This window comes from Lagopus muta, chromosome 17, assembly GCF_023343835.1.
Source record: "Lagopus muta isolate bLagMut1 chromosome 17, bLagMut1 primary, whole genome shotgun sequence".
In the NCBI taxonomy this organism is placed as follows: domain Eukaryota; kingdom Metazoa; phylum Chordata; class Aves; order Galliformes; family Phasianidae; genus Lagopus; species Lagopus muta.
In genome coordinates this window covers 638,946-665,391 of record NC_064449.1, presented here as the reverse complement: position 1 = coordinate 665,391, position 26,446 = coordinate 638,946, and the positions used below count along the sequence as shown (strand labels likewise).

At 43.5% G+C, this 26,446-nt stretch overlaps 1 long non-coding RNA gene across 2 annotated transcripts; it reads left to right on the top strand.

Annotated features, from left to right (window-relative positions):
• Positions 1-334: 334 nt before the first annotated feature.
• Positions 335-24,511, top strand: LOC125701606 (uncharacterized). 2 transcript variants are annotated; one of them, XR_007380293.1, is made up of 8 exons: positions 335-442; positions 1,132-1,248; positions 4,859-9,418; positions 13,236-13,367; positions 18,903-19,143; positions 20,945-21,108; positions 21,692-21,769; positions 23,031-24,511. It is a non-coding gene; the product is annotated as an uncharacterized LOC125701606 (long non-coding RNA). The 2 variants fall into 2 exon arrangements; XR_007380292.1 differs by having other exon boundaries at positions 21,692-24,511.
• The last annotated feature ends 1,935 nt before the right edge of the window (positions 24,512-26,446 follow it).

Sequence of the window (26,446 nt, the reverse complement as noted above, 5' to 3'; positions counted from 1 at the left end):
AGCGCTAGTTCTTCTGTGCTATCACTGTATCCAACACAGATAAGAGCCGTGCACTGAATGCTTGTTCAGTGTGATTCATCCACATCATGAAAAATCTGAATTTTGTCACTTTACAGTACCTAGTGTGTGGAAGAACTTTCAGTTCCGTAGAGATTCCTACAAATCTATTGTCCTGTAAGGCATGAACTGAAGTAAAGGGTTTTTTAGCTTCAGTGTGGTAACCATTGAGTTCTGGCCTGAAGCACTGATTGAGCACCTGGGGAAAGGACCTGGACGGCCCTGGGAACACAAGTGAAGGCAATTCAGCTATGCAACAGGAAGGGGTGGAGCCTGGCTGCACCTCTCTTAGACTTCACAGATGGGCTGACTGCTACTGGAAAAGTATCTCTGGTTGGATATTTCTCCTTGTGGAGCTGTCCCAGTGAATCTAGATGTTCGTTTGGTGAGCACTTACTCTTTCCTTTGTAATACTTTTCCACTGTGCTAGTTCCTTTGTCATGACATCTCCTGTCATGGAATCACCATTCCATGTCATTGATCTTTCTGATTGTTACAGCTTTCTTTTGGACCCCAGTTAGAAGAATCCCAATTCTCAGATACAAGCAGAAGGAAGTCCTGAGCAGAAACACTCAGGTGAATGGAAAGCTGAAATAAAAAACTGTGAAGTTTCATCTTAAGAAAAAAACTGAAAGAAACTGACCTTTTATTAGGTTTCTTGTTGGTTGTTTTTTTTCCCATTTTTTTATGGCCAAACACCAAATTTTGCTAATGCCATAGGATTACTCAAATCTGGATCATAGAATATTCTGGTGGATAAACATTCAGCTAAAATTTTTCCCAACATCAGATTCTATTCTGTTTCTGATGGTGGTTTCATCCAACACTAACAATGGGAAGATTGGAACACTTATGAGGTGGGCATTAACAGATGTGTCTTTGTGGCTGTCATATTTGTTTTATCTTCAAGCAGGGAGAAAATCTGGAGCAGAGCACAGGTGTTGCCGTAGTGTTTTCCTGGGAAGCTTCTTTCTCATGTAGCTCTTCCTTTTTCAGATGGGGATCAGGACAGGGGCTAGAAATCTGACCACTCCTCTTTGCCAGCTCTTCATGACTGTTTTCCTTTGTCCACAGGTCAGGGAGATGAGCTTCCCCAGGGACTTTCTACTGCTGCTGAAAGAGCTAAAGGTTTAAGACTCTCATCTGCTCCACAAAAACAGAAAGGACAGGAGTCTGGTTGCCACAGATGAGGTAAGAACGACAAGCTGAAGAGGCTTTTATTATTTTGTTTCTTTGTTTGTTTGTTTTACTTTTCTCAGTGCAAGGGACAGCAGTGTAGGAGTATGTGACAGTGGTCATTGACCAGAGGTTCGTGCAGTGACCTGAGAAAAGCATGCAGATGTAAATCATATGTGCATGGATATGTACTTACATGTATCTTCTATTTAGCTACCTGTGACTCAGTTTCAGAGAGGCTCAGCTCTGGTTCCCGTTACAGATTTACTTGTTGGATGGCAGAAGATTGATAATTAAAAATAGCAGTTGACCTCTGTTATGTGTTTCCGCCTATGTTTACTTTTAAGATATTGATAATGGTTATTTGTGGGATATCTTCAAATAAACGAAAAAGTGGGCATCTATCTGTCTATATGTTTATGTGTGCACACTTAATGTGTATGAAGACATCTACCTACATGTGAAGATGGATTTCTTATGTGATATACACACCCTTCCACTCAGTCTATGTGGATGTTCAGTACCCGTGTCAGGATCCATCATTGCACAGCATCTGCAAGTTTCTCTGAACTTCTGTGTGTGCACATTTTAGGACAAAATGAGGGTTGTTCTGGGAACCTCCATGTGCTTTACATGAGGGAATGGTTTTAAACTAAGATGGGGAGGTTTAGGTTAGATATTAGGAGGAAGTTTTTCACTCAGGTGGTGATGAGCTGGAACAGGCTGCCCAAGGAGGTTGTGGATGCCCCATCCCTGGAGACATTCAAGGCCAGGCTGGATGTGACTCTGGACAACCTGGTCTGGTGGCTGGTGACCCTGCATAAAGCAGGGGGTTGAAATGGATGATCATTGTGGTCCTTTTCAACTTGGGCCATTCCATGATCCAGGAAGCAAATCCTGACTTTCTGGGTAAAGCCAGAAGTGTCAGCAGCACAGTTCCTGCCTAGGATGTTGCCTCTGACCGACAGCTTGGGTGGAGGGGGAACGGCGACGTTGGACCTGTGTGTGCAAGTACATCTGAGTGTACAGTGAGGGTGGTCTGCATTTACCCTACTGTATGGGGGTGAGTGTACAGTGAGGGGGGCTGAGTGTGTTGGTGCCTCAGCAGTGTTTGTTCTGGGGCTGGGGATGAGGCAGTGCTGAAGGGTGTGTTATTCTCACATTCTTGCTAGCAGCAAACAATGTCACGCCTCCACCTGGGCTGTGACATGACACACGCTGTACGAGCAGCAGCACCAATAAGCTGCAGAGCCACAGGAGAAGGCAAAGCTGCTCTTTTTGTTCATCTGTTAGGAAATCCTGCCAACTCCAGCAAAGCATGCTGGGATCCACACTGGCTTTTGGACTGGGACTCAGAGAGTGAGAGAGAGAGGCAGTAATTTGTTTGCCATTGCCCTCGAGCCAGGAAATCCAAACCCCAAGCATTTCCCAGGCCACAGCACATTTGAATCGAAGAAGAGTGTCAGCAGCTCGCTCACATGAACCGACAGCCACGCACACCCGCACTCAGGCACACACGTGTGCACACGCATGGGGAGAATGTTAGGGGAAGAGAATTGTTCCAGCACCACTGCGGTTAAGATGCTGAGACAATCTCGAGTTTTCAGGCCATAGCTGTCAGGATGCTTTGGTATATTCATCACCCCCTACTCTATGGTGATAAAAATTTACACAGCCAACGAAACGAAGATTAATTTCATGTGAAAAGCTGACAGAATGGCCCATGTCATTGCTTTATTTGTGCCAGCACTCAGTAACTCGGTGCAAGTTCCATTGAGGTGGCAGACATCCCGTCCCCTTGAGCCATCTCTTCTCCTCTCTAATGATGCCACCGTTTTGACAAAACCAAGCAACACAGCCGGTATGTGCGAATTTGGAATTAATTTTCTCCAGAAAGGTCAAGTATGTTAATGAGCTTTTGGCTGCCTGTGTTTTCTTTCTTGTGTTTTCCCCCGTATTAATGGGGGAAGAGGTGGGAAAAGGAAGGGGGAGAAATAATTGCAGAAATAAAAATGAAGAAAGGAGGAAAAGAAGGAAGCTGTGAGCATTGCAAGGGGTAGGATTTCAATGTAATTTTTCACGAGTTCTCCTTTTCCAGGACTGAGGCGGACTAATTGTATCAGTGCAAGTCTGGGCAGTTTGCTGGAAGCTGTTGAGTGAGGCCAGGGATGTCACGGATAGCAGTTAGTGTAACCTGGCACAGAGGAGGTGAATTGCACCCCCCTGGCACTCAGGATCTGATGGCAGCCCTGGCTGCTGACAGCTGCCTTTGTTTTCCATCCCAGAATGGCTGAGCTTTGCTCACCATGGGTCTGTGTGTGCACTGGGGTACAGAGAGCATATGAAGGTAGAGGAGAGATGGAGTTTGGGTCTGAAGGTCATGCACCTGTTAGCAAGGAAGCTGGGAAGAAAGCTCTGCTGCCCTTGGAGGATTGTCATGGCCCAGTAATTCACCTATCTTAGAAACATGTCAAAGAGGCTGTTCAAAGAGAAATTGTCCCTGTCTTGTGCAATTGAAATGGGCTGTTTGAAATAACCAACCACTTAGCATCCCTGTGTTCCCCCAACTCCTGCCTTTATTTCTTCTGGTTAGGCTTCACCACTTACAGGCTCACTGGCTTTCTCAGGGCATTGGCTGAAGGTCACCTTGAGAAAAAGCAGCAGAAACAGAAGACAGAGGGCCTGAGAAGGTGGGGATCATACTGGAGTCTCTTCCTGGCTTTGCTGGAAGCTGTTGAGTGAGGCCAGGGATGTCACGGATAGCAGAGTTAGTGTAACCTGGCACAGAGGAGGTGAATTGCGATCTGAGTAGGACATCTAGGGCAGGATTCATCTCACCTTGTTTTAGTCTTAAGCACAGTATTTGGGTTGAATGTATATCCTACCTAATTTAAGATGAGATAAACTCCATTCCATCAATGGGTGGTTTTTGTCTCCATTAAATATAAGGTGAAATCAAACTCTTAGCTGCGATTTAATTCCTACCTTTTTGAGGCTTAACATTACGGTGCGTGATTTTCTACCCCACCCCCATTCTCTTTTCCCTGCTCCCATCTTGGCTCTCATTTCCATATAGTCTAATACAGCAAGGAGAGAAAATTCAGTGTTGCCCCCAGAATTTATACAGATTGATGACTTTCACTCCAGCTTGCCCTGGCTGGCTCCATACTTGCCCACTGCTTTGGCAATGCAGCGTTGTTTTTACCTAGCTTTGCTGCTATAAACCCAACTTATGAATTCCTGGGCATTGTCCAAAAGATCTTGATTGTCTTTGGAGGGTGCATGTTTTGCCACCCTGGCTACAGTGCAAGTGCAAAATGGATATGGAATGTATCAGTGTCTCTGTCACTTATGACGTATGTAAGGGTGACCTTAATTAGACTTTTGTTTCTTTTACACCTTACACATCTGGCTCTGTTGTATGAGCCACTCTGCATGTATGATTTTCACATGCTCCCTGCATGAATCACTGCAGCATGGCTGCCTCAGACTCATGCCCATGGATTGCAAAAGCACTCAAGTGACCAATCTTAATGATTTTCAGCTGACTGCTGGTATTGTCCTAAACATGAAAGTCCTACCCATAAACTACTGTAATGCCCACTCTCTTCTCCCTCTTTCCCAGGCTCTGCAGTGTGTGTGGAGGCACGTTCCTTTCTGCTGACACTGCTACAAGATGGATTGTTCTGCAGACAGTTGGATGGGTAGCTGGGGGAAGTGGGATCCACCAGGAAAGCTTCATGGGCTCTCTTGCGTGTGCTTGTACACATTGTCTAGGAGCATTCAAAGGCATCGTCAATACTTGTATGTATTTTTCCACCATGGATGTTTTATTGCTAAGCAGATAAATTTTTCCTACTTAGAGGTGACTGCATATCTGTGATGAAAGGAAATGATTTGCTAAACTCTCTGTATACATTTCATTACATGGGACTAAGGGGGAAAAAGAGATACATAAAATATTTCAGAGACAACTTATATTTTGAGTGTTCTGTTTCAGCAACAGAAAGAATATGTGAAATGTATACAGAGAGATTGTTTCATTCATGGATACAGAGAAGTCAGGTATCCCTGTTCTCTCTGTTCTTTTGGCGTCTGGGATGTCAGAAGAGGACAACAGTTACAGAACTCAAGTTCTTAGGGGAACTTCTCACCCAGTAGCTCCCTGGGGCTTTAGCTGAACTGTGGGATACTCAGTGTTTCCCAACTCTTGTGTCAAAGACTGTCTCCTCTCTTCCCAGATGTGGCCGTGCACCATTTCTGTTTTCTCCCCTCCCACGCTCTGGTTTCCACAGGAAGGAATCCTGGGCATGTGAGTCAGGGAGCTGCAGCGTGCTCTGATCCTGTCACCAGGCTGAATGATTCAGGGCTGAGGCTGTACAACACACCTACCCCATGATTTACATGTAGCCCTTGGGATACTCAAAGCCACATTTTCTCAACATGCCAAGTTCTTGAGAAAATCCACCCACTTGCTTTGGTGCATAAATATAAACTTAATTCTTAACAGAAATCAAATCTGGGAGGTGCACCCAGGAAGGAAATCTGCTGTCCCACTTCCTAGTGTTCCCCCATATCTGCAGGTGACTGGAGCATGAAGTGCCTTTCATCTGTGCACTGCACTGCTCATTTGCACCATGTTCTCTAAGCCTGTGTTCCTTTCTTTCCTTCTGTTATTTTTTCCCCTGTGTGAGAGCACTGGCGCCTATGATGGAAGGTCATCAGTGAGGTTAGTCAACTGGCTCCAAGCATTAAGACTTCCTGCCCTGCTATGCTGAGCTGCCAAGTCCCCCTCCCCACTGCTTACCACAAAACCCAGTGTCTGCTTGTCTCCCTCCCCACCCTTCTCATCCCTACCAATTTCTAATTCAGCAGCCTGTACAGCAGACAGAGTGGGAAGGGGAGGCACCCAAGCTACATTCAGATGTGTTTGAGCACCAGAAGCAGTTTGGCTGTAGGGTGATGTTGTCAATGTTGTTGAGCAATGTGCTTACAGACATTGCCAGAAGGTGAGCTGCCCCTGAATGTGGGGTAAATATCCCCCAAGAGTCTGCAGCTAGTTCCCATGGGGATCTGTTCCTGTAGCTGACCTATTATTCCCGCTGGAAAATGTCATTAAGTTTCTCGATTAGCAGGCTGGTCCTGGCAGCCTTAACTAGGAAAGAGTTTGTCTCAAGTAGCTACGGAGAACATGATTTTTGGCAGTTGACACAAATTGGCTGCACAAGGAACTGTAACTTCCTTAGAGAAATGCTAGGAGGTTACAGGTTGAAAAGAATTAGAAACCTCTGCCCCAGCCATGAACCTGGGGGAAAGCAAGAAACCTCCATCCCAAAGGGAGCAAGATGTCCCCAAAAGGACAATGGATGATGGGCGAGCAGTTGCAGGGCAAGGGGAGGGAAGAAGCACCCAGGGAACTGCTCATGGCGTGGGTCTGCACCTGGGCTGTGCAAAGGGAGCAGGAGCTAAGAGAAGCTTTATTTATGAGAGTGGAGCATAAAATGGAAAAGATAGAACAGGATCCTTCGAGATAAATATGGTGGGAAGTGGGGGAGATGGGATGAGTGGTTGCTATTTATGTGAAATCCAAGGGTGGGGGGATAGTGCTCCAAAAAGCACCACAGAGATCAACCACATCCCAATGAAAACACAGCTTTCTTTCAGGATAATATGGAAACCCTCCATACCGATCCTTCAACAGGATGAGGAAGAACCCCACCCTGATGTGAGGTTTAAACCACAGCTCCTGGGAGGAGGACTGCTAGTGCTGTGCATACTGCTCAGGGCTCCCAGTATGCAGCACCCCAGCACGTGCTCCTGTGTACCCGTTTTTATGTGAATGTATGAATTCAGGCTTGTGAGGATCCCCCTCCCAAACCAGAACAGAAGCAGCTACTTTATGATTTCAGTCCCCTTAACTCTGTCTGCTTGCTCACAGCTCCTTAAAGATCACATAGGAGACCCTTTTATTCTTGTGCAGGGCTGGGGCATATCAGCCTGAAGCCTGCTGTCTTCTGTGACCTTCAAGGCACAAGGTGAACACACCTTGAGGAGTTCTACCTGAACGCCATATTTGTGATCTTCCCATAGCTGCCAGTCTATGCTAAACTGTGGCCACAGAGACCTCATTTTATTGCTGTTTGTGTAGGTGTAGAGGTATTTGAGGCATAAAACTATGAACATGGATATTTATTCATCTAGATTTGCTTTGATTTTCTTAAAGATGAATTCATTACCAGTGAGAAAGCTAAAGCCTCGCTATTAAAAGCCCAAGTGCATTTTGGTTTATTCTGTTTTTAAATTTATTTTTAAGGATGCACACAAATTAACTGCTTTCTAATTACACTCTGGGTGTTGGGCCCTCAGGGTGCTGCAGTAGAACGGGGTGCCAGCAGTGGGACCTGTGGGGTCAGAGCAGCAGGGGCACCTGTTACCTTAGCTCACTGTGCTGCATTATCTGCCCCTTCAGTTGTTGGGGCTCTCACTTTGCAGGCAAGCAATGCTCTGATTAAGGGTTAAAGTGAGGCAAATGGGGCAGAAAGAAGTTAAAGATGTGAGCTACAGTGATGTCCTCTTTACACTGCTGGAAAATCAGATGGAGTGTATGTGCTCTTGCACTGTAGTATGAGCAACAGAGAGAGCAGGGGATTTATCTAGCTGCAGTCTAATATTCTGTTGGCTGCAGCAAAGGCTGCAGCACTTCTCGACTATCGGCTGGCGCTTTCACTCACACACATCTGTGATTGATGGGCAGAGAGTATAAACACCTCATTAGTGCTATAATTCACTGGTTAGGGCTCAGTCTGTGCCGTGGGAGGGAGGAAGAAAAGAGTTGAGAAAGTTTAATAACTAAAATTAAAAAAAAAAAAAAAAAGGAGAAGAACGGATGTAAAGCCACACAAATCATTCCAGGGAGTTATCTGACCTGCTTTGAAAACTTTAATTGCTGATAATGGACAACCTGTTGGGTGGTATTTTATTAACACTAATAGATTTTTACGGGATATTTCTCACATTGCTCTCCCAGAGCCTGAGGAATACATTAAATATTAAAAGTTAATGCTCTTGGTTGCTGTTTCAAGGATGCCCTGCTGATAACGAGCTTTCCCGCAAGTTAGAAACCAGGAGAAAGCATGAGCTGCTTTTGCCATTTACGGGCTCTGCAATAATAATGAGGGAAATACTTGAATCATGTATGCACCTCACAGCTGTGGTTCTCAAAAGTCCATCTGAAGTGCTACGTAGCGAAAATGCTCAGCCCAGAGGTGGTAGGTGTATCTAATCTTCAGTTGTGGATGTGCAAGAGCTGTGCTCCTGAGTCCCACGCTGAAATTGAGTGCTTCCAAAGCTTCATGTGCTGCTTTACATTTCAGTTATTCAAAGCAGAGACCTCGACCAACAACTCATACTTGTTTCTCGAGAGAGCTTACGTCTGAAATGGATGTTCCGTCATATTTTCCTTTCATATGTAGCAGTTTTATAAAAGAATTGCTTTCATGCTGGGTTGTTTTGTTGTTGTTGGTTTTGGGGTTTTTTTTTTTTGTTTGTTTGTTTGTTTGTTTTTTGTAACACAGATGACCCAGCTACCTGGAACAGAAACAAGGGAGTCTCAGCAGAATGTGAGCAACAAGGGATTTTCTTGAAGATGCTCTCAGTCCTACACAGAGCAGAGAACCCTCCAAGTATGGAGAAAAAAAAGCCAGTTCTGTACTCTAAAGCAATAGATTCAAGCAGTCAGAGAAGGAAAAGAAATGATTGCCAACACGCTTTCCCTCCAGCAAGTTGGAAAGTAAATTTGAAACTGAGTGTGAACAGTAAGCAACTCGTATGGTGAGTCAGAGTGAGGTCTTGCATTAGAATTGAAAAGTCATAATAGTCACAATATACATTTCTGCTCATGGGTGAAACCTGGACTTCCTTTTTAGTGCCTTCTTTGGACATGCCAGCCCTGTCAGCAGTCATGGCCTGGCCTTAGAAATGAAACTTAATTTTGTTACGCCCTGCCTTGGGTCGCTGCCCATGGCGGCCTGTCTCTTTTGTGTCGTGCCATCTTCACTTGTGGGAGCAATAGGCTTGGTTTTGGATCTTGTTCTAACCGCTGTTTATGCAGCCACCTCCTGTGCCAAACCAAGCTGGACTCCGTGGCCATGTCCGTGCTCTCTGGAACAGCACTGGTGCAATCTTGGTGAGTAACACTGCTTCCCAATCCAGCTTGGCTGGAGAGCAGCTTCCCAGGCTTTTTTGTGCTGTCAGCCAGTTAAGATGTTACCCAGAGCCTGCTGGCCTATTCCAGCTCCAGATCTTACCATAGGCAGTCTACAGGAAGGTGATTTCTATGCTTTCTCTGTTTGTAGTCATCCTATAAATACATTGGTCTGGATTATCTTTGTTTTTGAGTTCTTCTCGAGGCATTACTGTACGAGTAGTAAAAGCTATCATAACTTTTACTGAACTTTGTTGACCTCTCCCACCCTTTGTGTTCCAACAGGACACTTTTCCCTCTGTGTCCTATGCCCTATTCCTCTGAACGTTTGTCAGATAAAGTGAAGGGTTCTGTTCCTTTGGGCTCCTGCAGACAGAAGAGCGGAGACTACAGCTCAATCTCCTAAGTCTGTCTTTATTGACCAGATCTCATCTTGGCAACTTGAGCATGTGCAGCTAGAGCCATAGCTTTCTAAGGAAGGGGGGGATCAAACACAGATACCAGTTTTCTTCTCTTATATACAGGCTTGGGTCAGGAATGCACAGGGCAGGCTTCAGATTTGGCCACTTCTGCGCTAACCACTTCTGCACCAGAGAACATTCTCCTTTGAGGAGCAGACACAAGCTACAATCAGTTGATCTAGGTGCCATGATTTTTTGCTACTGAACAGTCCACAAAGAATATTACAGCCTAAATATGATAATATAGGTGCTTACTAAGTAGGAACATTGTCTTAGTATAAACAACATCACTGTGGCTGCAAGGTAGGTGCAAATAAATTTGGGAACCTCCGTTTCTGGAAGGCCTTACTTTTCAGGTTGGACAGGGTGATGAAGCCATGGTGCAGGGCATGGGCAGGGCCTGTAATGTGCTCTTCATGCACAGGGACCTTAGGTTGTTTGAAACAAACTCTGTCCAGGTGGCTTAGTAGTTTTCTGAATTGTCTTCCTGGAAGAAGCCCTTGAATCTGAGTTCTAACTGTGCTTGTGAAGAAGGTTCTTAGAGGATAACAGGGAAGAAGAAATAGAGGAATTGGTAGAATATTTCTTTCCAAGGGATGCAGGTCCTTTGGCTCAGACACTCCAGGACGTGCTTTATTGCTAGACTGCTGTTTAGCAATAAAACAGCCCTAGTTACTTAACAGGAATTGACTGCTTGGTCACCTCTCTCCCTGCCAGCCCATTCGTTCTCCCCATCTTCCCTCACATGCAATAATGGCAGCTTTTCCTGATTGACCCCACAGGCTTACAAAAAACCTTTTAACTTAAACGTATATTGACCTCAGTCTTGCTGCCCAGTGAGTTATGTCACAGCTGGCAGTCTGAAAATCATAAATTAGGCTTCAAACCACTGGAGCTGTCTCCTAATAATACGGATCTGAGCTATTATAGATGAAGGTTGTACTAGGTGACTTCATGTCTCTGACAACTGGCAAGAGGAATGCCCTTTTCATGTTTTTTTTTTCTAGCATCATCCCATAGACCCTGTGATTATTTATTTCCTTTTCATTTATTTTATATTTATTTCCCATTTTGTCATTCTTCACACTGAGTATAAAATTTCATTACTTGCCTTAACCTACTCTTAAAAGTGGAAGAGAAAGATGTCAAACTTGCCATCTTGGGTGCTCTTAGCTCTTGGGTAGTGTAAATTTTATCAGTTTTTCTTTCCTCTTTTCCTATTGATTTTGTGTAGATGTTTGTTTTTTTCCCTAATGTGATTCTTATGATCTAGACAAATGCACTAGACAAATGAGAAATTTAATGACATTGGAAGCATTTCTCCCTTACTCTGTAATGCAGCATAATTCCAATAGATTCCCTTAACATTCATCATCTTTTCCCTCATGACTTGGGATGTACTTGCTCATTGTCACTTTTGTGGATGAGGGATGGAGAATACTCCATGAAATGTGAAGCATCACTGTAAACCAAATCAAGTCTAATGTTTCTATGAGTATTGACCCAGCAGGAAGGAGAGAGCTAACTCCAAGGCCTTGTCTATAAAAGGAAGACTTGTATTGTGCTTGACTTAATCAGTAAAAATGCCACAAGTTTTCATGATTCGCTGTTCTTCTTGGAAGCAAGAGAGGCATAGCTTGATCTTACAAGTCTTATTTTAGATCTGTGGCACATTCCTTCAGTTTGCCCTATGAATTCTGGAGTTCAGTAATGTCTTGAGTTCAGGATATGTTACTGCTTTCTCCCACCTGGATCAGCTTCATGTCTTGCTTTACATCAGCAAATGCAGAAAGATACATTTAGTGACAGCTGCTGACAGTATTTGGGACACTGTGACTGTTCCTGGCAAAGCTGCCATCAGTGCAGTGTTGGTGGTTCCCAATGTAATCACTGAAAACTGAGGGCCCTCTGCACTTCAGGTGTGTTCAGTGCTATGGGCAGAGATCTTGCCCTAAGATAACAGGGTGATGAAAAGCACTTTCAGAAATGCGAATTTATAGACAGATGGGTAAAAGATGTCATAAGAGTATGTGGAAATAAATCCCTCTCGTTCTGCTTTTGATCTTTGTAGTTCCTTAAATATACGTCACCAGTGAGCTTATATCCAAAATTTGTAACAGCCTTACAAAGATTTTCTAAAACAGCTTCATGCATGTATTTTAAAGACACGAGGCTGACACTGTCTTTACTGAGATTAAAATACTTACCGCAATATTTGCAATACAATGTTCGTAGAACCGGCATCTGCAGAGAACGAAGCTGGCTGGAAATTTCCTCATCTGCTTTTGTTACTGGAGAGTAAATGCAAATGGCTTAAAAGTTGGACTGGTTGGAGAAAAATGAGTGGATTATGGATTTTATTCCCCTTTTACTAATGTAAAATGCAGGCACTGGTGCTGACATTGGTGATTTTAATACAAGATTTTCAAGTAGATTGTGTCCCTTCAAAGAAAATATGAGCTCATAAATACTGCGAGATTAGATGTAGTGAGGCCTGGATGTGGCAACGGCTCAGACTTTATGGCATTCCTCAAGGCACACGGTATAAGATGTTCTGTGACCTGGCTTTTATGAAGATCAAAAGGCTTAAAACCATTGAGAATAAGATTTTCAAATTATCCACGGGGAGACACCAAGTTGTCAAATGGGAGGAGGCTCTTTGAAGTGTGGAGATAAGGACCTTTCTAGCCTTCAGACATATATGAAAGCCATTTCCCAGCCCAGCAGAGGAACGTGTCGTTAGGTTGGATTGGGCTTGCCCAGGTTATTCACAGGAATGGACAGGCTGTTAGTGCTGGTAAGCAGCTGACAGTATCTCTCAGCCAAGTTATAAACAGAACCCAAACCAAACAAAGAGGATTGAAAGGACTGAAAAAACATGAAAATAAATGCACTGGGAGAGGTGGACACGTTTATGTATTAGTACCTCCCTGTACAGCAGCTCCACCAGTCTGAGTCAAGCAGAGTATTTATGTCCAGGGAGCTGGAATAGCAAGTATATTGCTGTCTTTCTATATTGTCTTAGCTTTGTGTCTGAGCACAGAGGAGCAGGTGGGAATACTTCAAAAGAGCTTTTGGGTGGAAAAATGGTGAAGAGAGGCAGAGGATGGCCTCTTATCTCTCCTCTGCCAAGAAGCTGAGCCAGTGTGGGGCCAGGAAGAAATTCACTGCTCCTGTATGCCAGGAATAACTTGCCACTGGTAGGAAATAGCTGTGGAAGTAGTATTTTGTGGAGGAGCTCCTGATAAGCAGGGCAGCTGCACAGCACTGCTTTTCAAGCTGCCCCAGAGCTCACCATCTTGCACAAATACTTATGCATTTGTTCCTTCCCTTCTCAGATTCCTCTGTCTGGTTGGTATTGGCAGCTGGATTATCAAGATGCCTTGAGAAAGTACTTCTGCAAGTATTTTTCATACAATCAAAGCTGTTAGCACTGAAATATCTTCCCCAGAAAGGATTCTCCTGAGCTGGTAAGAATAATTTCTGGTCACTTTTATAGAAGTTTAATTGGCATCTAGACAAGATAAATATCCATTATGTTTTGTGTTCTTTGTGCTGATGAACTAAGGATACACAATGTTTTTAGTCCATAAAGAGTGACCATTTACTTTCGGTCTAATGACTTTTTAAGAGAAAACAGCTAAAGAAGACAGAATGAGAGCAAAGCTTTCATGGCAGCAGCTATTTGATATACGTATTTCCTCTCTAATAAGCTACATCTCTTGGCTGACAGTAAAGTAGAAGTTGTACTCGGCCGGTATCTTGAAAGCTAAAGGTAAAAATAATGGTAGGAATTGCATTGCCTCATATTATCCATGTGCAACCATTGAATTTCCTCACAGCCACTTAGTTTTTTGTGAGTCTTGTCCTAATTATCACAGCTCACAGAGATGCTCTCTAGGAACTTTGTACATAGAATTAGTCAGTAAAGTTTTGGCAGTGTGGTTTTCCATTGGAAAATGACATACTGACAAAAAGAAAATGGTTGAGGAAATCACGTTGATTTGACTTTTTGTTTATGTGTTTTGTTTTTCTATTTTGTCTTCAGAAGAACAATAAAATATGAGCCTGACTGGGTTGAAGACATTGTTTTTATTTAGATGTTCTTTTTCTTCCCAACTGGTGTTCTGCTTTTTGCTTCTTTTTCCAGTAGTATTTAATAGAGTGTAAGACATTTTGCAGTACTTCAGCAGACCCAAAACAAAGTTATGGAGGGCATAATGAGATTGTTTGAGTTCTTTTCAAAAGCAAAACAGAAGTGATTAATGAAAGCACAAAATTCTTTATCAAATGGAATTTCATTCTTTTTCTCCTCCTAGCAGCAGTTATACACACAGACTGAACCATGCTCACTTAACAAATATCCTCAAAATACTGCAGTAAGAGTTCCCTGTGATTTTCAGAAAAGCTTTTTTTTTTTCACTCACTATCCAGGTTTCCTTTGTCATCCGCACCAGTTTGCCAAATACCAGGGCATAGAGAACTATGCTGTCAACTTTCCACTTACCAGTGGAAATGCAGGATCCTGTGTTAAGGGGCCCACAGGTCTGATTCAGCAAGGAAATTACTGTATCCCTGTATCCTTTTAATTGTAGGGTTGAAAACCAAAGCGTGGAGATGCACATAAATTATTACATTGTCGTTGAATCTGGAGTCAGTCCAGTGTGAACCCAGAATGCCTGGAGCTGCTCCAGCTGAGTAGCAGGAACAAAGCTGAGAGCCCCAGTAAACACCACATGATTTCTGGTATTTGCAGGGCATCTGTTTTGCCTGCCCTTGCAGTATCTTTGTCTGGTCTGGAGAAGATCCTGGGTGACTGGTGATTTTATTATGGCCTGGCACATTTGAGGGTAAGCCACTCTGCTTGTCAGCGTGCTTCCAGAAGAAAAGCTTCAGTGAAAAAACCTTGCTCTGGGCTTTGAAATCTGAACTACAGCCAATTCCAGCGGAGGGATGTGACAATTGCCTTTTGCTGTGAAGTTGCCATCTGAACAATGACACTGTTGTGTTTTGAAAAGACAACAAGCAATGAAAAGAATGTGTGTGTGTAATATATGTGGCTGAGTAGGTACCAGTTGGAAAGCAGTGCAGGCCCTCCACCTTTCCTTCAGTGGTGCACCTCAAAATCTATGTTTAGAGCTGTTTCTAGTATTCATGCTCATCCTAAGTTTTCTGCTCGTGGAGAATTCTTTTTTTACAAGCACTGCTTTGCTAGATCATCTGGTCATGCTTCTACTCCTATGAAAGCTTTGCCTTGTCAAATGGTCCTGGGAACTCAAGAAGTAAAGTCTCAGGAGAGGAGAAGGGAAGGAGGATTTCCAAGAAATAATAGTTTAAGGAGATCACAACCAGTGAGATTCTACTCCTAATATTCTCTCCAAAAGTCTCAGGATTGTGCTTGAAAAACAAGAATCCAGCTGCTTCACGCATATACTGTGCATCTCTCCTAAAGTCAAATGGGCCATGGCACAGACGTGGGTGTAATTCTGTGTTTGTCCAAATTACAGTGTCTCATCTTTCATTCTGTGTTTGTTGGGACCAACAGTTCCTCTCTTTAGTTTATTAGTAGTTTATTATTTGCCCCTCCTGTAAGGCTGAAGACATTGCACCTAGGCTTCACTATCTCTTTTTGTGAAATTCTTGGGTAGACAAGGGAGTGAATTGAGTAAGAGGTAGTGAGATACATAGCTGTTGTGTCCCATTTGCAGACACAACACTTTTCCCCCATCTAAAAAAAGAAGTGGTAGCAGAATCAAGACTACAACTCAGCTCTTCTCTACTCAAGACAGAAATGTCCCCTTTAGTCATTATTTTCTGTAGTAGATGAAATAGCTAACATGAATTTTAGATATCAATGGTATTCATAAAAGGAATCCTGCTGTCCTTGGTTTTTCATCTGCAAAGTCTATACTGGGAGATGAGAGCATCCATTTACTTACCCAGGGACTTCAGTGCACCTCAGACATGAGATCAGCACCTGTGAGCTTTTGCTTGTGCTTTTGATAGGGGTCCAACGAAGAGTCTGCTGAGAAATCTCAGGTAAGTATCTGAAGTGGTGAAATTCCATGAAAACAAAACAGAGTGTGGGTAACTTGCAGTTACAGATCTAGAGGTAACCCTGGCTTTTGGTCATTTCAGATACAAAAGAGATACAAAAGAATTCCAGCATTTAGAACTTATTTTTAATATGAGTGTAGTGAAATTAGCGGTCCTATAATGAACCTTCTATGGCCAACTTGTTTTGTGTAAAGTGAATGGACATACAGACTTTGGGAATTTACTTTTGTTCTAGCCTAAAATATGATCATGCCCAAAACAGGAAACCTTTTTCCAAGCAATTTTTTTTTTCCTATGAATTTATCTAAGTGTTCAGCTTTACATGGACAGTTAGATTTGTGTTCTAACGAGGAACAGAAACCCTATCAAGGGGACAGAAAAGAATAATTAGTGAGAAGAGCTGGGTTACTTCAGAGCCCGATTAAGTCAAAACTACCAGCAAGATTATGCTTGCCTATGGAAGGAGATTTTGAGTGAAGTGAACCAGCACCTTGATGAGGGTGTCAGCTTGATGTAGCCCACTGGTGTCCAGAAGATAGAGCAAAAATGTTCATGTTTTCCCAAAATAATAAACGTATGTGGATAAATACTGTGTAATTCTAGACACCAGCTTATCTTCTTCACTCTACTGTCCCTACAAATGTGGAAAAGCCCTTTTACTAACCTTGTCTGTGATGGGTAACAGATATTTTCATCTGTCCAGCAGTGCACTGTTGTAAGAAGTAATGCAAATGCTATTTGCTATTAAAAAGTGCAGTGAAAAAGGTAGTGCTGCAAGATGGAGCATCCCTGTCAGTGCTACACCTCATTCCAAGAGGCTGTCCATACCCGTTTCCTGTGGGTTAGGAGTGTGCTATTGCAATTCTTCATGAGATCTCTCTCACACGAGCTACAAAACTTGTAACATCTTCCATTCCCTTTGTCCAGACTAAGAGCAGATGTTGGGAGAGGTTCCAGACCTGTGTTTTGCACTTAGAAGAGGCCACATGTATATATCCCCTTTCTTTCTGCAGCTGTGATATACAGTCTACGCACCTTATTATCAGAGAGATCCAAAGTACAGAGAAAATTATAGGGTAAGCAGCATAATGCAAGGTCTTGGGAAACGTCTCACTGTTTAGGAAGGCTGGAAGAATTTTATGTAGAATGCCAAACTGGAGAGGAAAAGGACAGATAGAAAGTCAAATTTGGGAGGAAAAGGACAAGAGCGAGGAAGGGGGAACTGCTTTAAGAATAAGTCTGAAGGGAATAGGGAAGTGAGAGGTTTCAAGGCTATATGAGCTAGTGCCATATGCAAGGATAAGAGAGACTTGATTCAGGCTAGAGATGAGCCAGCAAGCAAGGCATTCGCTCCAGACAGAGCATCCTTCATAGATCCATCATGCTACTATAGCTAACAAATATGTCAATAGGGTTTAAAAGGTGCTTCAGAGGAGCTGGGAAGCAAAGACAAATAAGGTGGGTGGCTGAGGGAGGAATGGAAAGTCCAGTGGTTACTGAGTGGGGCTTGAGTGTGATGAAAATCCTGGCTGTGCTCCAGTTCAAGTTTTCCTATCACATTAATTATATTACAGCAGGCTCCAGGGCTTTCTATGATACAGACTTTGTGTATCAAAAAAGTTACACAGATATCAGGGGTAATAAGATACGCTCATTGTGTCGTCTCCAAGCCTTCCACTAGGATGCCTTAAAAGATGAAGCCTGAGACTCCTTGGTGCTGCTCCCTCTGTGCACATGGGCAGAAAGTGAATACTGTGAGGGGAAGGAGGAATAATCTGGTCTGGGAAATGTTGTGTTTCTCTCAAAATTTAAATAAATCCGCTGTCTTTTCTTTAAAATACATGTGCTCTTTGGTTGGCATTTTTGTGTCACCAAAAGGCCTTATTTCAAAAATGTTTCCTGCTTTGAAAATACGGTTACATACTGTGTGTTCTGGGAAAGGGACTGGAGTGAAGACTCTCTTTTTCCCCTCTAACAGAGAAGTGTTCCAGCTGCATGCACTGGGTGACAAGTGCCACCAAGAAGGAAGGAAATGTGTCTCACAGGCACAATTAGCAGCAGACCTGCTGCTAATTTCACTGCCATCCTGAATTGCAGTGAAACAAAAGCAAAACTTGGTTTTCCAAGTTTTATTTATAGAAAGAAAGGGAAAGGTAAGAGACAGGAGCTGCCCAGCAGGGTTCTGTAGCAGGGAGGGAGATTCAGATGCTCTGTTTTTCAGTCCTGGCTGTGCCACATCTGCTTTGTGTCACCTGGATAAAATGCCTCCATCTTGTCTTCCCTTTGCAAAACAAGGCCTGGGAACTTCACAGCTGCAGGAACAGCACAGTCTAATTCACCCATGTGGTAGATGCAATATCTCCATAAAAGGCCCATGTAACAGGGAAAGATCTGACTGTTAACAGCCGTCCTATGGCTCTCCATCCTATGGAGAAAGGTGTCATGCAGTGTTTATAAGCCAGGGCTGCCTGCTACAAGGCCTGATTCTTACTAAGACAACTGAAGTAGGAAGGAGGTTGGGTTTAAGCCTTCTTTGGTGTGTGGAGGTGTAAGTTGAAGAGAAAAAAGCCAGTGGAGCTGTTTATCGCCACCATGTCACTATCCACCTCCTCTGCACTGAAGCCAAAGTTTCCTGCTGGCCAAGGATGCTCATAAAGCAGGAAATAATCCTTGAAGGCCAATTCCAGCTCCTTTGGAAACAAAGTGAATAAAACAGCTAAGAATGGTGCCTGCTTTGGTGCATCCCCTGCCCCTCCTAGCCTAGTGGCATGGTGGCTGTAAGGATGTGGTACATCCTCTCCTTCTGCCTCCTCGAGTATGGCCAAAGCAGAGTTAAGCCTCCTTCTCTTCCCCCCTCTAAAAGTGCATGATGGGATTCTCTTTTCTGCCTCTCCCTCCTCTCTCCAGAGCTGTGTGTTTGAAATGATATCTATTTCTCTTTGTGACAGCACACCGTGACTGCTGCCTTGACATTCTCCCAAGCTGACATCCCGACCGGTATGACACTGATGCCTTTGGGCAGAAATCAGAGCCGGTTTGCTACATGCCTCCATGTAGCCATGATGCCTGTAGCGCCTCTGAGAGCCCCCAGTGCCCTGGTGGGGAACTGGAGCGAGCACGTGGGCCCCAGATGAACTCCAGGGAGAGAGCAGGCATTATCCCTGGTGATCCTGCTACCCGTTTCCAGTTGTAAGTGTTCACATTAACATTATTTTTTCCTGATTTTTTTTTCTTTCTTTCTTTCTTCTCTTGCCCTTCTTCACTTGCCTGTGAGAGGGTTGGTTTCCTGTTTCCCTCCCAGTGGCAGTCCTTGGGGAGCTGGGCTTTTGTGAGCTGGAAAAGGAGTGCACAAGCATCTGATCAGCCCTGATTAGTGTTGAGAAGGATCTAATAGCTCCTGGCTTCTGGGACCATTACCTGTCATTTAGTTTTATTAAGTCAGTGATGAGAAAGTTTAAAATTAAAGGCTTTGTAAATTGGATTCCAGTTTGAAAGGGAGGCACCTACCAGGAAGTTAGCACTGAAACGTGCAGATGGGCCACTGGGAACACCACCAGAGGAGCATTTCTCTTTAGCTGCTTTGACAAAGATCCCATGAGCCTCAGGCTGTCCAGAAATCTTCAGCCATGTGAACAACATATTGCCTCCATTGCCAGGCTACTCGCATTTAGACCTCCAGCTACTGTTCAAGAGGAAGGGTGATCTTCTGGCTGAGTCATTACCCGGGGCTTTGAGTTCCAATGCAGCTACAGTGATATAAGGCAAGCCATTTCATTTCCTCTTGGCTATTTTCTCAATTCATAAAGAACAGGAAATCATGTTAATACTGATACTTTTTTTTCTCTTTGCTTGGTACCTGTTTTAGACAGCCAGCTTTTTAGGACAGGTAGTCTCCCTGTCTTTTGCTTACGACAAGAACTCCAATGGATTTGAGTCTTCAAAGCAAAAGTAAGGGCCTTAAGTCCATAAGAGAAAGTAGGCAAAATGGATGAGTCACCTAGTTAAGAGAAACACCTCAATCTTCTTTTGAGATTTATCTTTGAAATAGCCATCCAAATGCATTTGCGAAGGGAATACCCCAACTGCAATAACATAGTCCAGCTAACTAATGATGGTGTGAGAAGGGAAGTTTGGAGGCTAATCACAACAAAGAGTTGCTGTCACTCCTGCTTTCTCAGTTGAATAAAGGTCTCGTGGTGACATTGCTCTGATGAGAAGCAGCATAAATTAGTGGATGCAAGCACAGTCTGGAAATCAGCATTCTTGGTTATTATGTCTCAATTTGTCTCTGACTTTCTGACATCTGAGTCACCTGAGAAGTCACCTGAGGTCAGAATTTTAAGATGATTCCCACCCATCCTTCCATTGTTAACTATCCAAATTGTACTTACGTGGCTTTACTTGAAGACTGAAGGTTCACGCTTTGTCTCTGAAAGGCAGATTATAGTATCCACCAAAGCACAGGGCTTATCCTAGAAATAATAGATTGTGAAAGTGTTTTTCTCCTGAAGGCATAATACACATGTATGAAACAGCAATTTCCTTTAAAGTAATTAATTTGTTGGGAAAATTTACCTCAGGTTTTCCCTGCATAGCTTGGCATTGTTCATCTCCCTGTTTTCTCTGCCATTTTTGTCCAAATTGAGCTGTCTGCAAGAGAAGCCCTCTGACCTTTTACTTTACATTCAGACTTCAGATTTGAGTCCTCACTTAAAGGTAGGCTCACCTCTGCTTAAAAGAAGTAGGACTGAGAGCAAAGTCTCATACGCCACAAACTCACAGTGAAAGATAGGTCTTTCATCTTCTTTCCCCATAGAGCTTCCAAACCATAGACAGGATGGGACAACATACCCAGAGACACAGAGGAATAGATAGGGATGGGCAGTATTAGTGCAGAGAGTTGGCAATGCAAGCCGACTTGGGCCCCAAATTCTTGCAAAGTGAGAAGAAGCACAGGTAACTCCAGGCCATTCCTCCTGTCTCTCCATAGGCACAGCTGTTCCTTGCTAATCCTCCACGTTCCCTTGAAGAAGTGATGCCTCTCCCAAGCTTCTGTGCTAGCATCATGAGAGAACTGATCTACGGGCTACTCAGTGGTTACTTACATCATTCCTGTGCTTCCAGCCATGTGACTTGACCGCAGGCTTTCAAAAGGTAATCTGGGGAGATTTTATCAAATGTAAAAATGTTCCTAGACATTACTGGAGCCATGATGTAATGAACAAAGGTTTTGTTCTTTAGATTCCTCTTTGCTAAAAACCACAGGCCTAAAAAAATAATTCCAGAGAAGCTGTGGAGTTGTAAGAGGAAGGCTGAGGTCCTGTGCTGGGGTGAGCCATTCTGTGCTGCAGTGCTAGGGAGAAAGAGTTCCCGGCTGAGTGCTGTGTTACTGGCTGTGAAGTCTGGACTTGACCTCTGATTTGGACAATAACTCTTCACAGGGAGCTCTCTGTTCTTCCTACTGCTGGGCTGGAAGGTGTTGCCAAAGGAAAAAGAGTGCCCAGGCCTTCAGTGTACCTGGCTGCCCCTGGCATGTTGCTTGCTGGGGGCTTTGTATTTGTTACAGCTCTAGTTGTTTCAATTTTTGTGGGGGCAATTCCAATCTACAGTGTTACTTCAAATCACCAAAAGGTGATCCCCCACAGGTGACACTCCTTTTTAGTGTCCCCTGTGTTGGAGGTAAGAACCTGGTTTGCAGTGCCTCATAGCTTTGACACACCTTTACGCTCCTTTTCAGAGGCAGAATGATTCCTGTGCCACATGTCTGTGAAAGTCTTCCTGACACATTTTTATCTACCCAAGCTGCAATAAGACAGTATCCAAGCTTTGAATCTTTGGATTTTAGTACCTACTGAAATCCCCTGAATGGTGCTGTTAATTATGTTGCATGGCTTTGATGAATGATGTATACGGGACAACATTTCATTTTGTCTGAAGGGAGGTAAGTGGGATGAGGAGCTTCTGGGTTCTCAGTGAGGCAGGAGAGGTCCTAGATATTGGCTGATGAAGGGGAAGTTTCTTCCTCTCTGTAGAGGGCTGTAAAGTCAGTGTCAAGTCAACATGACATCTGGGTTATGTCACCTTCTGGTGGGGATACCTATTCATACGTTGTATTTTTTCAGACAGAAACCAATTCAATACTTTACCTAAAAACCGTGTAGAATGATTCTAAGGATTATAACTCAGTTCTACCTGTCTTCAGTTTTATTCTGGGACAAGAGGACTTGGTAGAAATTCTGCATAATAAGTTTTATCAGATACCAGCTGAAGTGGATAGTGGAAAAAAGGCTGCTCAAAAGAAACAGAAAAAGAAGGAAAGCCAGGAGAAGGCAGTACCATTGGAACTAAGGATTTTGAGAGTATTCACTGCTGTTAAAGCATCCAGCATGACAAGGAACTAATTGGAGTGCATGTTGTTGCATTGTAACCACAAGGAGTATTAGAAAAGATAGAAAGTGGGATTTCTTTTACGGGAGTTTATGTGTTTGCATTGCAGATATTTGCGTGTTTTATTTATGCAAATTCCAGTTCAGTGATTCACTTCAAAATGAATGGAAATTTCTGATACACAATTAAGGTGCATTTAATGAGGAAGTTCAAGATAGAAGAAGGGAACAAGAAATGCACACAGAACAGAGTTGGGAAAGTTTCTGTATCTATTCTATTTCAGGGTAAACCTGTGGTCATTCAAAATTAGAAAAATAAGTTAAATCATTCTAGAATAAGCCAGTCCCTATGGCATGTGGCCATGAGATAAACCAAAGCTCAACTCTGCTCTACACTGTTTGTACCGTAGACTAGAACCAGAGTCTTCCACATTGCAATAGAATTGTTCAGATTTGTATACCTGATAAAATAATTGTGAGTAGCATGTAATTAACCCTGGGTACCCCACATTACATGTGGTAGTCCTAAGTATAAAGGAATAGAACGGAGGGACAAAAGAAAGTCCATCAAAGAACTGAGAATATACTCTTTTTGAAACTACTTTCTTTTTGTGAGAAATTTCAGTTAAACTTAATTGACCTTTCCCAATGAAATTGTACTTGGAAAATTTCCTGAGCAGCTCTCATAAGGAGGTTTTGGAGTCAGAAGGACCAGAAGAACCCTTCAGGTAATAAGTTTAAAACAAATAGAAGGAAACAATTTGCGACATTAGTGGCTAAATAAATTGCGGAAGTCATTGTGAAGTAAATATGATGGCCAAAGGCAAAAATATGTTCAGAGAACATTTGGATGTGTAAGTAGAGGGTGGCTCTGCTAGCCACCTGATATAGGGGGGGGGGGTCTTTAAGCAGATTACTAAAACAACAGCCAGTTATAACAAGGAAAGGGCAGTCCTGCAAGGACTCATTTTCTGTTTTCTCCTGTAAGTGAGTGCTCCTGCCTTCTGGTAGAGGTCAGGTACTGAGCTAGGTCGATTTTTGGTCTGACACAACATGACATTTCTTATTCTTGTTGTAAGTAGTTCTTGCACATTCTTTTCTTGTGAAAGAATCTTCTCTGCTGGAAAGTTTCACTGGAAGTTTTTCTGTCAGTTTAGTCTGCATGCCTGCTTTTGTGTCCTGCCTATCTACATATGTTGACATGTAGGATTTGACTACAGTGGGACTGGGTGCAAGTGGTCCAACAGCATTTCTACACACAAGTTTAGAAGGATGTTACCCTTGTACCTTGTGAGTTTTTGTTTGTTTGTTGGTTGGTTGGTTGGTTGGTTTTGGGGGTTTTTTTGTTTTTTGTTTTTTGTTTTTTTTTGCAGGGCTTGCAGTGGCTCCAGTCAGCTAGCCTTGCTTCTGTTAGTGCTTCTTGAACTAAAAGAATAGTTTCCTTCTGAAAATTAGGTATAAAAATTCAGAAAAGTGTTTTCCAAATAGCCCACAATGTTTAGAATTAACAACAAGCCCTCTTCCAGCTCATTCTGTCATTTGGGCATGTTCATGCTACGTGTCAGGACAAACCATTGAGACATCTGGATGGGTTCATGTGAGTCCGTGGGTTTTGAATCATTTTGCGTGGGAAATCCCGCGGTACTGTGCTCATTTCACTGACAAACAGCTCACATCTCCTCATGACAAAACAGACAGACCCTTTGCAAAGCATAATAGAGGAGAATGTTCATGTTCTGACTATGATCCAAAACTGTTCTCACAGTAACATCATCTGACTCTTTTAGCCCTCCAGATGGGCAGGCCCATGCATCTTGCACAGATATGCACAGAGAAACATCCAAGAGCCTCCTTCCTTCCTTCCTTCCTTCCTTCCTTCCTTCCTTCCTTCCTTCCTTCCTTCCTTCCTTCCTTCCTTCCTTCCTTCCTTCCTTCCTTCCTTCCTTCCTTCCTTCCTTCCTTCCTTCCTTCCTTCCTTCCTTCCTTCCTTCCTTCCTTCCTTCCTTCCTTCCTTCCTTCCTTCCTTCCTTCCTCCCTTCCTCCCTTCCTCCCTTCCTCCCTTCCTCCCTTCCTCCCTTCCTCCCTTCCTCCCTTCCTCCCTTCCTCCCTTCCTCCCTTCCTCCCTTCCTCCCTTCCTCCCTTCCTCCCTTCCTCCCTTCCTCCCTTCCTCCCTCCCTCCCTCCCTCCCTCCCTCCCTCCCTCCCTCCCTCCCTCCCTCCCTCCCTCCCTCCCTCCCTCCCTCCCTCCCTCCCTTCCTCCCTTCCTTCCTTCCTTCCTTCCTTCCTTCCTTCCTTCCTTCCTTCCTTCCTTCCTTCCTTCCTTCCTTCCTTCCTTCCTTCCTTCCTTCCTTCCTTCCTTCCTTCCTTCCTTCCTTCCTTCCTTCCTTCCTTCCTTCCTTCCTTCCTTCCTTCCTTCCTTCCTTCCTTCCTTCCTTCCTTCCTTCCTTCCTTCCTTCCTTCCTTCCTTCCTTCCTTCCTTCCTTCCTTCCTTCCTTCCTTCCTTCCTTCCTTCCTTCCTCTTCTAGTTCTCTGCAAAACACACTCCCACCCTACTTGGTTTTACATGTTTAATTCCAGCGGCCCTGTTTCTATGTGATTTACTGTTATCACTCAGGCATCTTCCCAGTCTCCTTTTCACTAAGACTCCTGACTTGCATCAGTACACACCTGCACCTGCAGTATCAGACTGAGAGCATTTAGACATTTTCTGAGCTGAAAACAGGCCTATGAGAAAGTGAAACTTGGCACTAAGGGGGTACATGAAGTGAGTGCCTCATGAGAAATATTTAAAAGGTAGGTAAGGCATAAACTTGGAGCCAATATTTATTCCATTTTAATATGGTTATAGGGCAGCTGTCTGACCTCCTCACCTAATTTGCAAATAATCTTGTCAGGACAAATTAGTCCATGCTGAGCCTGGTCTGTTGAGACTAGTTGGTTATCGGGACCTGGACTAGCCAATGTTAAGGTAGTTCTGGTATCTCTGCAGTACAGTGGAGTCACAGTGGCAGTGACTGCAGTGCAGGGCTATGCTTTTCTATTAAACAAAATGGTTGCACAAAAAACCTCATTTACAGAAACCCAGAATTAATGGCCTTTCTATCTGGATTCTTTCAAGCCGTTTCTGTTTCAGGGCAGAGTGCCGAAAACAAAGATTTTAGCTGCGTTCAAAACTACATTTCTGAACACTGTGAAGTAGTTTATTCATCTTAATAGAGGTGTTCACTCTGAACCCAAAAAGCTCTTAGCTGAGATTTAGCCTGTGGTTTGATCTTGCAGAGTGTTTGTTAGTAGCATTGGTTTAAGATGTTGCTGTCTCCTGGCCCTTCGTTTGCACTGCTCTGCTGGCACAATGACTCTTGTGGTTGGGAACCAGATGGGAGGAGCAAGACAACCTGGCCAAAAAAAAAAAAAAATCTAGTGTGTTTGTTTAAAGCAAGAAAAGTTGCTCAGTCTGGTTCAGTACCTGGTCATGCAGACAGTTTTACTGGCACAAGTGAGTGGAAAGAGCTCTTTGGCATGGAGTGGAAATGAACAACAGAGGGTGAAAGGTGAGCGGCAATGACTGATTCCTGTAGTGCCACTGTGTACTGTATAATATCAGACCATGGTCTGGCACTGATTGCAACATGTGAAAAATGTTCAAATGCCTTCAAATTGTTAGTCTTAAACCTCAGTGTTAGGTACCTTGGCAGGTGCTTCCAATTTGTGTCCTTATCTCAGTTTCCAGCCATCTTCTGAGACTTTTCCAGCTTCTTGTGTTCCGCAGGTTCAAAACCCCACAGGACACTGGTGTTGAAAGCAGGGGGATTAACAAAGCAATTGGAGTTGAATGACAGTGTCAATATCAGCTGTCACTGCAAGAAATGTATTCTTCATTTTCACCATGAGTTTGTATTGTTATCTCAATAGGTCCCATTTTAATATGAACAAAAGCAGGATTCCACGGTGACTTTCCCATATCTGGAAGGGCTTGTCATTTAAATCCATTTTTCCATGGAACATAAAGACCATGTGCCATATGCCACACTGAGCCATCTAGATCTGTAGGTAACCTGAAGAAAAGGGTGAGGACCCTGAAAAAAAAAAATAATACTAATTTTAAAA